The sequence below is a fragment of the Lampetra planeri genome, chromosome 5 (genome assembly GCF_965212315.1).
Source record: "Lampetra planeri chromosome 5, kcLamPlan1.2.h2, whole genome shotgun sequence".
NCBI lineage: Eukaryota > Metazoa > Chordata > Hyperoartia > Petromyzontiformes > Petromyzontidae > Lampetra > Lampetra planeri.
Genome location: NC_136111.1, coordinates 7,542,159 through 7,558,234, shown reverse-complemented (window position 1 = coordinate 7,558,234; position 16,076 = coordinate 7,542,159). Strand labels below are relative to the sequence as shown.

The 16,076-nt window shown below is 45.3% G+C and overlaps 1 protein-coding gene across 2 annotated transcripts in view; it reads left to right on the top strand.

Moving 5' to 3' along the window:
* Nucleotides 1-2,564: 2,564 nt before the first annotated feature.
* The window catches only part of OSBPL1A (oxysterol binding protein like 1A), an 82,803-nt gene continuing 69,291 nt past the window's right edge, over nucleotides 2,565-16,076 (top strand). The window contains exon 1 of one of the 2 annotated variants that reach the window (XM_078594285.1): nucleotides 2,565-2,828. The gene's annotated coding sequence lies outside the window, so the exon portion shown is untranslated. The remainder of the gene's footprint in view (nucleotides 2,829-16,076) is intronic. The other variant, XM_078594283.1, reaches the window with a different exon arrangement.

Below are 16,076 nucleotides of genomic sequence, written 5' to 3'. Positions count from 1 at the left end.
CCACACGAGGCCGCCCCTTGACGCTGATTGGCTTCCTTCATCATTAACATAATTTATAATAATACATTTCATTTATTTGTTTCAGTTTAATGTATTAGGTGTAGCCCTGTGAGCCATGAAGCTCTTAACTCGGGTGCAACCATAACAAACAAAACATGAACAAAGAACATCTTCAAGTGACGTTTCGCAACAGAAACATCCAGGAAAAACCAGCAAAAATCTTCCACAAATAAATCACCGTATATCAACGCTGTGTGCAAAGATCCCAATGGGATGCAAGTCGAACAATAACAACCATAAGACAATTTAGATAAAGTTATCAGGCTAACTCCGTACTTTAACAAGCATGGCTTAACCATACGTTTTTGAAATCACCAAAATAAAGCTATAAAACAATGTAACAGTGATCATAGGAACTGTTTATTTTTTACCTACGTGACTTTACCGAAAAAACCTAAGAGTATGAATCCTTGCAGTCACTAAAGCTTCAAATCTAGAATAGGAACTGTGATTCAAATTTAACTATAAACGATATACATAACATGTACAACCACATTTTGCAGCCATAGCTGGCAGCAAAAGTCACTCCATAACAGCAGGAGTATCAGCAGGAGCATCAAAATGTGTCAATGCACCTTTCAAGTTCAGCACACTATAATCGAAACTCAAGATCATACTTTGCAGCAGACATCCGGAGCGATGCATTTGATTTCAGGTCACTGCATAGCAGTGGCAGCGGAGGGTGTACAGCTCCTCAAGAGCAGTTTTATTGAGTGCAGATCTCACAGGTAGTGATCCAAGTTGCAGTTTATTGGCGATAGTATTCCAGACCCTGGGGGCATCAACAGCAAAGGACCTTCCTCCAGTATTTGTAGGGCATTAAGGAATGTGAAGCTGGTAATTGAGCGAAGACCTTAGGTCACATTTGTTCTTCGAAACAGTGAGGAGATCCAGCAGGTAGTCTGCTGATTTTTTGGTAAGTACATCATGAATAAATAAGATCTGATGCACATGCCGTCGATCATTCAGAGATGTTAAGTTTGACCCAATGTAGAGATCGCAGTGGTGGGTCCGATATGGGCAGTTCAATGCAAATCTTAAGGCCGAGTGATAAATTGGGTCAAGCTTCTTCAGTAAGGCGCCTTGGGAGATTAAGGTTAAGGAAAGGCCAAGAGAGAATAACTAAATAGAATAAATTGACTTAAGACGCGAAATTAAAGTATCCACATTGTCGGTTAAACGAATTTCCAACGGTAAGGAATTCCACAACCAAGGCGCATTTATAATACAGGTTTTTTTGGGGGGTTAGATCACGTAAATATATAAATGTGTCGTTAAACCCGCCACCACCCGACACAGCCAACTAGTAAGGGTTGTCACGTCAACAGAACGTGCCAATTCGTCACTCGAACAGCACTAGTGTATAGTGTAGTGTATAGTAGTGTATTGTGTAGTGTATAGTAGTGTATAGTGTAGTGTATAGTAGTGTATTGTATAGTGTATAGTAGTATAGTGTATAGTAGTGTAGTGTATAGTAGTGTAGTGTATAGTGTAGTTTACTAGTACAGCACACCGGTGTGTTGGAGAGCCAAGCCACGACATTTACAATCTGAGTACGACGTTTCGCCAGTAATTACAACCAGCTTCATCAGGCGACAGCCAGATTTGTCATATATATTTTTACGCGATCTAACACAAATAACCCCCCCCCCCCCCCTGTATTATTATGGATGATGTTGGTTGCGAAAGCCGAGGAGCATTTGTTCTGTAGCGGATTAATTTTTTCCTGTTACAGCGCAGTTGACATCGGGTCTTAAAACCTTCAACCATCCTCCCCCTTGTAGCTAACACGCTAATAGCTTAGTGGGCTTTTTCCTGGGTAAGATAAAAAAAACGACTTTAGATGTAATTTGTAAATATTCTTCTATGATTTGTTTACCTTTCTTATACTTTGCATTCCGACCATGTTTTTTGTATTGTTTCTTGCTCTCACGTTCTGACCCACCGCCCCTCCCCTACTGGACGTTTGTAAAAATAAAAAGCGCTTTACAGCTGATCGGATTCCAAGAGTATAAATACAAATTCTGGTTTCCGTCTCAAATACTGAAGCTTCATAATAAATCACAACAAATCATTATTTGATTTCTATTATTATTTTTTATCATTTATTTTTATTTTTACCTACGTGACTTTACCGAAAAAACCTAAGAGTACGAATCCTTGCAGTCACGAAAGCTTCAAATCTACTGAAGCTTCGTCCGAAACCGTTACGTCACTCGCTTAATAAACATTGCGGGGCGGGGCTACTCCAAAAAAAAGGAGGGGGGGGTGGCTGATGACCCCCTCCCACCTGTCACCCCTCACCCCCACTTCACCTCACCCCCCCACTTATCACCCACCCCACACCTCCATCCCCTCCCACCTCACGCACCCCACCCAACCCACCCTCTCAATCGGCGCCAATTGGCTGAGCTTGCCCGTCGACGTCGACCAATCCGGGGTGGGCGCGGGGGCGGGGCGTGGCGCGGGGGGCGGGGCGTAGCGCGGGGCGTGGCGCGGCGCGCTGCCAAATTGCGAGGAGAGTGGCGGCCTCCTCCTCCACCTCAGCGGCCCGCCGATTTATTCGCTCGTCAGCAACATCATCATCAGCAGCGGCAGCGTCTTACACTCACCACTACAATATTCCTTCGTCGCCAGCTGCACGCAGCCACCGGCGGTATAGAATAACTAGCAGCAGTGACCACGTCTGGCTGCTAACTACTGCTGCTCCAGAAAACAAACAGAGGTTCTTAATTGACACCGGGAAAGGAACACTGGCAGCGACGCAGGTACGGGCGTAAGCTTGTTGTTACAAATCGCGGTGTGTTACACGTCTTGTGTGTGTGTGTTCATCACGAGGTGCACCTAGCCTGGCACGGGTCCGCGGTGTCCTCGCTATTCGCGGGTGTTATTGTGTGGTGGTTTCGTTTCGACTTGTGCCCCTCGGGCCTGCAGCCACGGCCTACTTTTGTGTGCGACTGAAGCCTGCCGCCACGGCCTGTTCCACCCGGCCCCCTCACGAACGTCGACCGTGCTGAATATATTTCGCTTGTATTTAGCTCTCGTTATCATTGTGTGTAGTTGCTTTTGCTAATGGGGTTACCGACGTACGAAAGCGCAAAACGCGTTTTAAAAAAAAGTTAATAATTCATTACAAATCACGGGACGCTGAGGCGAATTCCCTCTGTTCGGTGTTGTGGTGGAAAATTGCGTTGGTGACATTTGCCTTGTTTATAGTTTCGCACGTGTAATTGGAGCTTATATTTGCCGTTAATACCGTTTTCTTTAGTGTTTTTTTAATGTGTGTTGTGAGTGTATATGACACTTTCGCTACGCACTCCAATGTGGGATCGCGCGCGCAATGATTGCGGCGGCTTGCGAAGGCCTTCATCCAGCAGTGGATTGCCCGTGTCCCGCTGATGATGGGTGGGTTTTTCGGTAAAGTCACGTAGGTAATATAATAATATTAATAGAATAAAATAATAATACATGAAAATAACTAAATTAAATCACGACGTTTCGGAGGTAACACAAGTCTCCGTCTTCAGGTGGGACCGTCACAGCCAAATTTACTGTATCAAGTGAAGGGGAATCCAAGAGACAAGATCATATATACTGGTTACTCCATGTGTGTGTGAGCTGACATCCTCATCGGTCAAAGTTGCCCGATTATTAGATCCCAAGCTAAGCACAGTTGAGCATGACGAGTGTGTTCGTACGTAGACTGCCTGGGAATATCAGTTGACGGCTTGGGCTTGTACGGTGGCCAGAAATTTGCAGCGCAGCAGTGGATTCTTGAATCCGTCTGTGCAGAGCTTTCACTGTTTAAGGTACTGCTATTAACAATTATGCGCGATGGGGTTTTCTAAGGGTAATAATGTTTTTCCTGCCACATGCCAAATGCTCAAAAATGGAATTGGCCTATGATCCCAATGTAGCAGTCAATTCCTGAAAAAGCCTCGACACTTAGTGATATTTGCTGGGGAATAAAGTGATCGACTACAATTATTCAATCTTTGGTTGTTTTAGGAGGGGGATTGCCTTTAACATTTACTCGACGGTAAATAAAATAGTATTATGGGATAGCGATGAGGGCCTTGTTATGTTGTCTCTTAAAACATCTCGAGGAGTCCTGCTTTGATGTTAGGAGCTCATGGCATCTCCAGCCATGTCAACACTGCATCAGCATTCTAAAATAAGGGCAGCCTTAACAGACACGTCTCGGGTCATAGCCTTCCTAGAAATGTTCTTTTGCTCAACCATCACTACACATAATACTTTGCGTCACCACCACCATGCACAGTCCTTAACTGCCAACATTTATACGACTTTACCACCACTATTCACACTTCTTCACCACCATACACCAGTACTGCATCATCAGCCATTGTCTGTCAACTGCTAGATTAAGGTCGCCCCTCACCGTCCATCTCCTGGACACGAACTGATCTCGTTGCTTTGTCTCTGCAGTGGTCTTCCTCTTAGACACGTTCTCTCCCTGGTTGCCCTTCTTTCACCAGTCTCATCCATCCTCTTATCTATGGATGTATCCCACCCAATCCCTTTGGTGGTTAAGCATAGAAGTGTGTGATGGCTTAAGCGCCAGATGTGCACATCGCCTTCATAAATAGAAAATGTAAGACAAGCCACAACGGCTGGCCATGCAACCCAAACTATGGACTATGTACTTTAGTAAATCGCTGTAGTCTGCACTCCTTCAACGGAGGAGGAATAGCAAATTTACACAAACTCTCTCCTGAAGCACTCTCATGGCTGGCATTTTGCTCCTGAGCATGTTGCTGTCATATGCAAGAATATAATAGTGCTTTCATGGTATGGTTTAGGAACTTACTTGCCTAAAATGTGATGTCAAAAAACACTCGGCACATTCATCTCTTACAATTGGAAAATACATAATAGTTGGACATATTTGGCAATTGCCATTCTTCAGAGCAGAGGGAGAGTAATTTTGAATGTGCCTTCTCACCACTGCCATCACATGGCCTCAGTTTTTGTTGCCGTCTTAACATCTGAAGTGTTGGCTGCTGTGATATTGGGTCACAGCGTCCATGGAATGTCACCACTGCATCATGAATATAAAGCTAGTGGGCATATGTGACTATGGGGAGAAGCAGCCTGCCATATTGCCCAAATTTTTTTAATTTGGGAGTGCTTTTGCTTTAGGTGTGGGGAGGTGATTACAACTTCTCTGTAAATGTCAATCGAGTTTCCGAAATTGCAAGTCGAAGTGCGTAAATTCACAAATATAAATGGAATACCGGTTGTGTTTGTATCACAATCGGTAGGTTGTCATTTCAGGCCATCGCTTCATGTAAGTAACATTAATACCACAAAAATCGACGGTGGTGGTCCTGTGAAGGCGACTGGTCTCCACCATACGAATATTGAACTATCACTGCTGGCTGAAGGCGACCAATGAAAGTGAGCACAGCCATAATGTTCGGTTGAGCAGGGAAACTATAAACTTTTGAACTTCTGCATAGACCGGTGAAAACTGCATCTCATGTGGCCTGTATCACAAAGGAAATGTCCTGGGTTCACTTAAACTGTGCTTAAGTTAACCTGAAATATCTGTTATGGCGTTAAAAAAACAAGCATGGCATTGCAATTGAATTGGTAAATCACTTGGAACTGAATTTATTACAGTTGCTCTTCATTGGCCATACGAATGCATCAGTGTGGAGTGTAGTGCTGCGTGGTGGGGAAGGGGGAGTTGCGTTGGATGGGATAGAGGATCTGATGAGATGGAACGCTGGAGCTTATTGACCTGTCCTTCTACAGATAACTTGGCATAAACACAGAAGTGTCCAAATGGTGACATAACAAGGGAGGAGGTGTCATCCGGCTGTGCCCTCCGTTGCATTTACACAGAGGCAGTTCAGGTGTTTTGGACGGCATGCCGTTTGGCAAGTGCGTCTGACGTAAGAAGTCATTGGAGCGATCACTCACTGGCCAGGGAGCGGGAGGTTTGGCCAACCGTGGCTCAGGCATCGAGAACAGCAGCTGCCCACCCATCGTGAGTCGTCATGGAAATATTTGGGGCAAGCACGCGGGTCTCCAAACACAAACGTTGGTATGGCAGTCTTTTTTTGAGTCCTTCTCTTTCTCGCCCGTATGTTGGAATCTCGTAATGCGCAGTGAAGCGGTGGCTTTTCTTTCGTTTGCCAAGCATGGCTGAGACAAGTTTCAAGTTCATAGGGCACTGTGGGCACCTCGAAGCATGATTGTGTACGTGAGGCACTTGCTTGTTGGGATAAGTGTTGGCCATCAGCTGTCAATGCAACTAGTAATAATAATTCAAATTTATAATGCACATACCATCCTAGGATCCCAATGACCTCTCGGCTGAGAATTTTCATTGATTCTTGCGTGTTCTCTTTGCATTTTTGGTTTCCATCCATGCAACAAAAAACAACTGAAGAGGAATTAGCCAAATATGTCAATTCAGGATCCTTATGAAACTGGTAACTGCATGAAAAAAATGGTCAAATATATTACTGGTTCACTACACATAGAGAAATAAACATCCATATTTTAACCTTTTTGATTGGAAAACAGTGGGAGCTGCCATGGTGCAATAGTTAGCACACAGAACGTGCAATCTATCATTGCCGTTTTGATTCCATCTCCTGGTGCGGAAGTTTAAACGTACGGTACATTGCTTAAGCCTCCCGCCTCTGTCCACCGAGCGGTATGAACGGATAAACAGTTGAGCAGCAGGTCACTTGTGGTGGTGTCAAGTGTGAGGTAAGCCCACACTTGCAGGAGGTCATGGGTTCGATCCCGACCCTGACTCCTGTATATTTGGAGTTTGCATGTCTCTCTCCACGTGGTCGCATTGATATTTCTCCGGATCCTCTGGTTTTTCCCTCCACTTTTAGAAACATGCGTTTAGAGTATTTGGCTGCTATAAATTTCCACGTGATAAGCAACTTTGTTGAGCTGTCATTTGTGGCCAGGTCGCTTCTGAAAAATAACAATATTTCTCCGTGGGCCTTACCTGGTAAAATAAAACATACTTTCGTTTTAAAATATAGTTTTGAGTTTACACATCGATTGGTGTGGAAGAGTAGACCTAAAACTCCCTCTAGTGGAGGCCCAAGGAATTTTTAGGTCTGTATTTTGATCTATTATTTACCCGTGTATTAATTACCTTCAAGCTGCTGTAATGGGGTTTCCACGTTTAGCACGAGCCAGTCCGGTGCCTTAATTCCACTGTTATCGGAATATGCTCCCTGGTTTTCGGAAATTGGTCGTAAATTCCTGATAACGATCACCGATTTTTCCAGTTTTTGTTCAACAACCCAAAAAGTTGATGACGCGCTGACAGGAAGCGGCAATAGTGGTGGTCAAACGTGCAACGATGGCTGTTCTCCCACGTTTCATTAATTCGTAATTCCACGATGAGACTGCAAAGGTGTTTTGGAGAAACTCGAACCTCATTTGGGAAACCTGAGAGCGGCTCTTTGGTGTGATCTCTGGCCTTGCCTTGGGTTTGTTTTATTCAAAGGGGCGCGCTTTGTACTCGTGCTTTGCTGATGTCATTGGCGAGCAGTGAAACTTCATAGCGGCCGTTCCGTGACTCGTGGTGCGTGAGCGAGTGTAAGTGTGAGCGAGCGCGTGTGTTGGAAATATGACCCCCGCCGCTGCCGCCACTGAGCTTCACGGACAAGGTTGAAACGCGTAGTCAGCATTGCAGACACCCTCCCATCGCGTCTCTTGACGGTGCTTTGCTTCTAACGATATCGTCACATTAAATCGATTCTTAAGCTCGTGACACGTGCATCGAATTGTGTGTGTGTGTGTGAGAATCAGTTGTGTTTATTTGATGAAAATTATTACATGCAACTTCTCCTGCGGAAGTACAAAACTTATATTTAGGCAGACATGAGAGACGATACAGAGGATACATTGCAAATGAGATGGTACAAAGGAGGAAGACAGTGCTAATGAGATGGATAGTACAATTGAGATACAGTACAAATGAGGCAGGCAATTAAGTAGATAGAGTACAAATGGGATAGCATACTACACATCAACACCATACGGAGAAGATAGTATAAATGAGATGATAAAATATAACATGAAGTATAAATGAGACCATTCAAGTGAGTTGGCATAAATGGGAGAAAGAAGAATAGACTCTTGAATGGAATTGTGACCCCAAAATCGTCACATAGCATTGAACCTTGGGATGCTTACCCACCACCACTACCCTCTTCATCTGGAGGTTGAACCAGTTGGTGCCTGTTTGCCAAACCTGCCTTGATGTTTGTCTTAAATATGGATCATTCCATTCACATCGTTGGGCTTCATGATGTTTGCACGCAAGCTTGGCTTGCTTGTTTTCCCGAACGGTTTTCAGAAGCGCCAGTTGTGCCGTTTCTGCCATGGCTGCCTTGGCCTTGATCACGTTTTCAAGGTGGGGGTTTCACGTTGTTTGGAGTCGACATGCGGTGTGGCTGCTTGGCGCATCACAGTTGCCGTGTGACTTTCACACTGTCATGTGTTTTCAAGCTCACGGTTGCCTAATTGAGAGCTAAAAATATCAACTAGTAGTACAGGAGCAGTGGTTGCAGTGCAACTACTGGGGGCCACTCTGCCAAACTTGCCTTGATGGTCACCACCTGAAGAATGGATCTGTGGTGTCATTGGGATCTTCTTTATCAAATCTTGATTTAAAGCTTTCGTGACTGCAGGAATTCATACTCTTGGGTCTTTCGGTCAAGTCACGTAAATAAAAAATCTTCTTTATCATCATCAGATTGACATGGCCAAGTAGTAATGCGTTTGCTGCCTGTTTCAGAGGTTCACGGTTCGATCCAGTGGAAGCCCCGGGATATTACCGCGGGTGTAATAACTACATGAATACTTGGCTTCGTCCGCTTCACTGAAAGTGGATATTAAATATCCCGTGATATCATTCGCAAGAGTAGGCCATTGTGCGCCGGCATCATGTTTCCAAATTGGCCAAATTTGCAACATTTACCCGCAAATTACACGCATGAAGTATACTTATAAATGATCGCCCCCACTACGAAAAAAAACTTTGCAGGACCCTCCTGAAAAATAGTCAAGAGACTCGGTGAGGCTTTCCTGGTTTAACAAGCCTGATAATAATATCAACGATGTATGCACTGCTGGATGAAGGTTTCCCCAAGCTGGTGCTGTGATGTAACAATCAATGTGTGACCACCACATGAGCTAATTCTATTATTGCTCCATCTCTGCGATGGTGGTAGTATTGTTAGGCGCATTCCCCTCCCTTGTCAGTAAAGGTCATTGTTGGGTCCTCCCCACCCACCACCACCAACTGGCGATTTGGCGAGGTCTCTCGATTCAACGTTGCAAAATTTGAGTCAAGAGATTAACATTGCAGTGAATGGAGCGGCCTTCAGTGGCTTGAGGGGTAATGTGGAACGTAAAAAAAAATCCGGAACGTTGAATTCCGGGACTGTTTGTTGATATGACGTTTGTAATTTGAGCATGTTCCGTCGTGCGCTTGTTTCATTTTTGGGTGACGTAAATGGTGGTCACTGTATGTTGGGAGGCACGATTACTTGTATTCAAGCAGCCCTGCATTAAAATTACTCTGAAAACTCATGTACTGGTTTTGCAATGGCTTTCGTAATAATGTGAACTCAACTGTACAGCAGATAGTGCAGCTCGGCCGCTAAAACGATTAGCGGCACAGGCGTCCTCCATGTAATTTCTTAATCCCTGTAACATTGAGTGTTTTCCTACGATTTGTTTAGCACACAGTCCCATTATTTGATCCCCCTCAATGCTTCTGCACAACTTTATGCTTAACAATCAGCTGTGTGTGAGCATGTTGTTTGTTTACCAAAATGCGCTGGCTAACGAAACGCGAGCGCTTTGCTGATGTGTTACCAAATATAACATTTCCATTCCTAGCATCATGCAGAGGGTGTAATTTAAGCTCCAGTAGTGGCTTTGAGCCAAGAGGGCTGCAGTACATGATCATGAGCGAGTGCTGGCGTAAGGATTAGTAGTGTAAGTTTCGTGCTGCTCAGCTTCTCCGGCCCTCAGGTGACAAAGCTGGGCTTCTTTCCCAGAGTGCAGCAATCACGTTTCCAATCTTCTTGCGAACAATGGCTTTGTTCCCAGACGCGTTTCCAGTAAGCGGCTCTGCTCCGATTGTTGACGATATTACGCTGTCCCATCATACATAACCTGCAGAATAAAAAAAAATCGGTTGTACATGCATGAACCATGGGACAAATCACCTTTGAAGACACTCCATCTCGTCAAATCTGAAAAGTTTGTCAGGGTTGAGCCTGGATCTTATTTGAGTGGTGGCCAACATACATAGCGAATTACATGTGAAAGATGTGAAACAAATCAGAGAGCACACTAACAGAGCGTGTGGATGACCAAGGTGTCCATGGTCCTGCATTTGCTAAATTCCGTACAACAGATAAATATGTACATACAAGTACGTGCAACGGTGGCGCGATGTTAACTACCTCCCCTGGTATACAGGATCCCATCCCTGATGCCTGTATATTTGAAATTTGCATGTTCTCCCCGTGGTCGCGTATATTTTTCTCGGGACCTCCAGTTTTCCCTTCCACATTTAGAATCAACATGCGCTTTGAGTATTTGGCTGCTGTAAATTTCCACACTAAACCACTGGCAGTGGCCTCCCTCAAACCAGGAGCACCTTCACCGAGATAACATTTTGTCATTGCTGCCCGTGTTGTCACACGTGTGCCATTAACTTAATTTATTTTGCCATAAGGCAGTTTCTGGATTAGTGGTAATTAAATTAATTGCCTAATTATTATTTTTTGTGAGTGGCAGCCGGAGGAGATGGAGAGGAAGAGGCAGCATTGGTCGGCTAAATGTTCCTCCCCCTACCACTGGTAATGTTGTCCCTCATCCTTTTGCTTGCCCCGCACTTCCGTGGACACATCACTGCGTGAAGGCTTGAGGCTGCGCAAAGCCTTCACGTGACCATGAAATTATTGCACATCCTGTTACCGTAAAGAGTTCCAGATCAAGGGTCGTGAGCAGTGTATAAAACAGCATAAATTGCCGCCATTCAATCAAGGCACTGTGCAGAGTTCCTTGACGTCCCGTTGAGCGATTCGTTTTGTAGATTGTTGTGCGCAACTTCACAACCAATTACAGTTAATAATTAAATGGCTACTAGACCCTTTCTGGAGGATGATATTGAAATCAGGTGAGTTTGGAAAGGTATTTTCTTACCAAAATTGCTGAAAGGCAGAACTTGTCGAACGGATGATGGTGGTGGGGATGATTAGGATGTTGTTTTGGGGGCGTCTTTTTTATATTAAAACTTGTCTTTTGCAATGCACAACCGAGATGAAACTGGAAAGAGGTTGTTGCGGTCATGGCGTGGTGACACGCCATCACATTTGAGAAACCTAGAACATATTCAGCATTTATCACAAAAACAAACAACGCGGATTGTAACGTGTGTGTTTAGTATTACGCACATAATACACATTTGACCCCTTTTGCACCAACAGTCTGGTTGGCCGCAATGCTTGAGCAGTAGTGCAAACAGGCGCGAGCCAACGCTGCTGCTAATACCGCTCAAACGCTGCTGCTGCTTCTGCTATTGCTACTGCGCTCTTTTTAACCGGATCCGCGAAGCGCACATCGCACGTCTTCCTTCCAGAAAACCCTGTCTGCCAGTCACATCACTCAAGGGAAGCCTGACACGCGCTTTAGAGAGGAAGGGGATGGAGAGGCACGCGGCACTCGACTCCTGCAGGGCGTGGAAGGCCATTCTGCTCGATGGCGTCGCGTTCCTAGCATGCGTTGTTTGCGGTGTCTCGTGCATGTGTGTGTGTGCGTGCACACAGACCTACGTCCGGTCATGCACAGGCTTAAGCTTAAGTTCAAGAGTGCAACTTTTCCTGCGATATTTTCGCTCATGCTACCGTGGGTTCATGAGGCATGTAGCCATTCAGTCCCTGAGTTATTTCAATCAATCTGGCTTTCACAATTCGATTTGACAGTCGAATTATAGTTCTCTCATTCTTTGCCTTCTCATTAGTTTGCTATTGCTTGTCAAGTTTTGTCCACTCCATTGCCCTAAATCCAGTGTAAGCATATTTAATTGCTTCGTCAACCATTACACCACAATCACTTCCTGTTTTTTTAAATTATTATTTTACTCGAGCAAGTGCTCATCGTTGCTTAGAACCCTTCCCTGGCTTCAATTGATCCTTCTGGGCCAGCCGTCCAGGTAAGAGGGCAGGGTGGGTCAAGCATTGTCCCCTCCCCAGCCCCTGCTGTAACGGTGGGTGTAAGGCGAAGACATTGGTTGACTCCAGTGGCTCAATAATGTGCAACTGTGTTGCATACCACAAGCAACGTGGTTGAAGCGTTCAACGCGGAATGTTGCGCAACAATCTAAAGATTACTGCAAACTCTTCCGCAGTACAGCTCCACCTAGAAATGCATTCGCTTAAGGGGTCTGCGTTGCGAGCGGCGGATGACAGTGGTGCAAAATATGCTGGTTGACCTCTGCACCTCTGCTTCCACGTCTGTGCTGCTTACTTTCGGCAGGCACAGACTGCCCAGCGTAGTGACCGATGGTCAGTTAACTCCCCCCATGACCCACACAGAATGGGAGGTGATGAGCTTGCGGACAGCGCTATAGGAGGTGCACGAAATTGCATGAACTCCATACACACGCGCACATTTTCTGGGGTCGCTGGCTCCCAAGGTCTAGAAATGCCCTCCTCTGGTCAGTGCTGCTGTCGTCAGAACGTCCGTGTCACTGGAGCACATGAGCAAGATGCTCGGTATTTATTAAGAGCTCTCATCCACCAGTGGCTTGGCAAAGGGCTGTAACACGTACATGGCGGGGCGGGGGGGGGGTGTCCGGGCAGTCATGCATCGGGTAGGAGGAAAGCATACTGAGGAGCGCCCAAAGACAGGACTCGCTTGAGTTACGTGCAACGGCTTGCGCGCTCTCGCCACTGGGGTTGTGGTCATGTCGCGTGTACCTGATTTACACGGGTTTTCGTAAAGGTAAAGTCCCTTCTAATTTGATTTTGTTTAATTCAATCGCTCCTCTCCGCTACACATGTGTGTGTCACCGAATGTCTGCCATCTGTCTCCTTCCCTGACTGCTGGCATGTTCCGAAGGACTTAATGATGCACCGCGCCCAGCACGCACACGTCCGTAATAAAATATTTCAATTTTCGTCTGCCTTGAGGGCATCCCTCGGCATGAGCTACTGGGTTCCGTGTCGCGTCCTACCACGTGACCGGCATTGTCAAGAACCCCTCTGTGTTTTTGCCTTTCCGAGACTGGTGTAGACAAGTCGCTGGTTTACTGAGCCCTGTGGCGGAGCGGTGAAATTGCCAAGCGCTGGTGGCTATGCGCGTCTCTAATCCAGCACTTTTGAGGCGAGGGTTGGTGGATCACACTTGTTATATTTCCTACCTGCTGGGGGCCGACGTCACTTTCTCCTGGCTTGTCGGAGTATGGTGGTACAGCAAGTTGATACATTTTCCTGTGTAGGGGGATTGAGTGTTCAGGTTCAGTTTCCTCCCACGTGTATGAACACGTATTAATGGAGTTGGCCAAACATAATATAGGACCCCACAGAGCTTGGGCAATTGTTAGCAATGGTTCTGGCCACCTCCCTGCTTGTCTGTGGTTTCCAGGGCCTCCATACGAAACCCTGTACGCTTTACAACGGCGTTTTGACGTGCAATTCGCACGAACGACGCTCTATGAAAATAAACCATTGTTATTCTTAATTGTGGTGTCTTGATGGGATTTTTTAAATCAGTTGCTGCATGTGCATATGGCATAAAATTGAGAACCAGTTGCATGAAGAGAAATAAAAACGAGACCTTTCTGGAGCAGGTTCAGGAGGAGAAACATCTGATTCACAGAAGGGCAGTAGAATACAACTCAGATTCCCAGAGTGGGGGGGGGGGGGGCAACATTGAGACACGAGGACCCTGATGAGGTCCTGGGTGTCACGTCAACTTAAATGAGGCCCTGGTGGAGGCACGGACCCCGGTGAGGGAGAGCAACACCAGCACGATGCCTGCCAGGCTGGAGATATGGCCTTGGCAAAAACGGACGGAGACCGTTGCAGCCCCCGAGAGCTCGTGGTGAAAACTTGAGGAACTCGTGGATTCGCCATCGAATCCCCACCTCTTCAATGGAGAAGTAGGAGCTGGTCACAAGAAAAAGAAGACCGGTGTGAGAGGGGATCAAGTGGAAGGTTGTGACACTCAAGAATTTTTCTTTTAAAGTCGACATCTTGCTTCCAGTTACGAGCATACTGGGCTTAATTTTGCGCTAAATATTTGTATGCATCGCTGCTGGACTGTGGTTCGGCACGTGATTCGTAGCCACGGCCATAGAGAGTTATTACTGCGTGGTGTTTGCTGCGTGCGGGAATATATTCCTGGCCACTCACCCAGACAGACCCAACTGAAATTAAGCCCTGCTAGTATAAAACTGATTTACCACCAGTGTTCATGCTGTATCGTGAATCCACACTGCTCTGCAAGCAAACACTAAATAACCTTGGTTGAAGAAATGGGTCCGCACAGAGTGTCACGGCGAATCTTTGCAGATATCTGATACGTGTAAAATTGAAGGTATGTCCCTTTTTAATTAGACCTTAAGATGTTGCTTTAATGTGGTTACGACATCCTGACGAAGCAACCGGAATGTCTGTCACGGCCTGTAAATCATGCCTTGCTTACTGACGGTGAGTGCTGTTGGTCCGAGTTAAGGTGACATTCCCGCACTTTACTATGGGGTTCTCTGTCGGTAGGGGTCATAATATTAAGTGTTCTGCCTGTGCTTAGTAGATAAGCGCTATCAGTAAATTACTGCAAGGAACTGATTATGTTTGAAGCAGTTGATTGATATGCATGCTTCCCAACGCCACTCCCCAACTCTCGAATGAATCTCGGACGAAGTGGGAGTTATTTGACCTTCCTCACCACGTTTGTCAAGGCGGGGAGCCTAAATGTGAGTACAGACGTAGAGTAAAATTTTGGATTTATTTTCCTGCATTGTACCCCGCTGCCCACTGCCAGCCATGCAGGAGGCTGTTACAGCCTCTTGTTGCGATGGTCACTTATCCAAGCGCTATGGGTTTGTGCCTGGTGAATAAATTATAACTTTGTTTAACATGAACCTAATTGTAACCATTCGAGTAAACTTCTTATGTGGCACACTCGTCGTGGGAATATGTTAATGAAGACCAAGTCAACTCATCCAGGGCTGTGTCAGTTTTGTATTGAGCTCATTCATAAGTCGGGCTATGTTGGCTGGTGTTTGAGAAATCTTACAATCGGTTAAATATATGGCCCTCAAAATATCGTTTGAGCAGCATCGTTGTGATTGCATCTAAAATACAAGTTGCTGTTTTGACCACTGGTGTTCATCGATCTTGAAGAGGCATTTGATTCAGTTGAATTAAATCCATTATCCAAAACAAGTTATTAACCAACGTTGTCAGAAAAGATACCGAATATCTGTGGGAAAAAAAAAAACACAAAGAAGGAACTGTATCCTGGAAGCTGCATGAGAACACTATAACATTTAAATGAAATAGGTGTCCAGAAAGTAGAAATAATCTCAGAGGAATTAATCCACAGAAAGGTGTGGGAAATATAATCTGAGGGTGACATGAATCATCAGAGATGTGAATGTATACTGACAGATTTAGTTTTTTTTTAAGATCACTGGTGGTGTGATGTTGAACAAAAAATCTGCGATTTAAACCATGGTTTCTCAGTTATGCACTCTTTCTGGGAACTTAAAACATTCGATCTCCTTGCAATGAGCATTGTTTTCTGGGCATGTCAAGTGTGTAACATCATGTTGGTAAGAGTGTATTGATGTTCGCTTCAGTAGTCGTTCTTCGACATTGTGATCTGGGGGATTTTCCCCAATGAACTGAGAGCACCAAATGTAAATATATCTCTCTTATTTACATGGTGCCGATAGCACCATGGGAAATATAATACAGTGA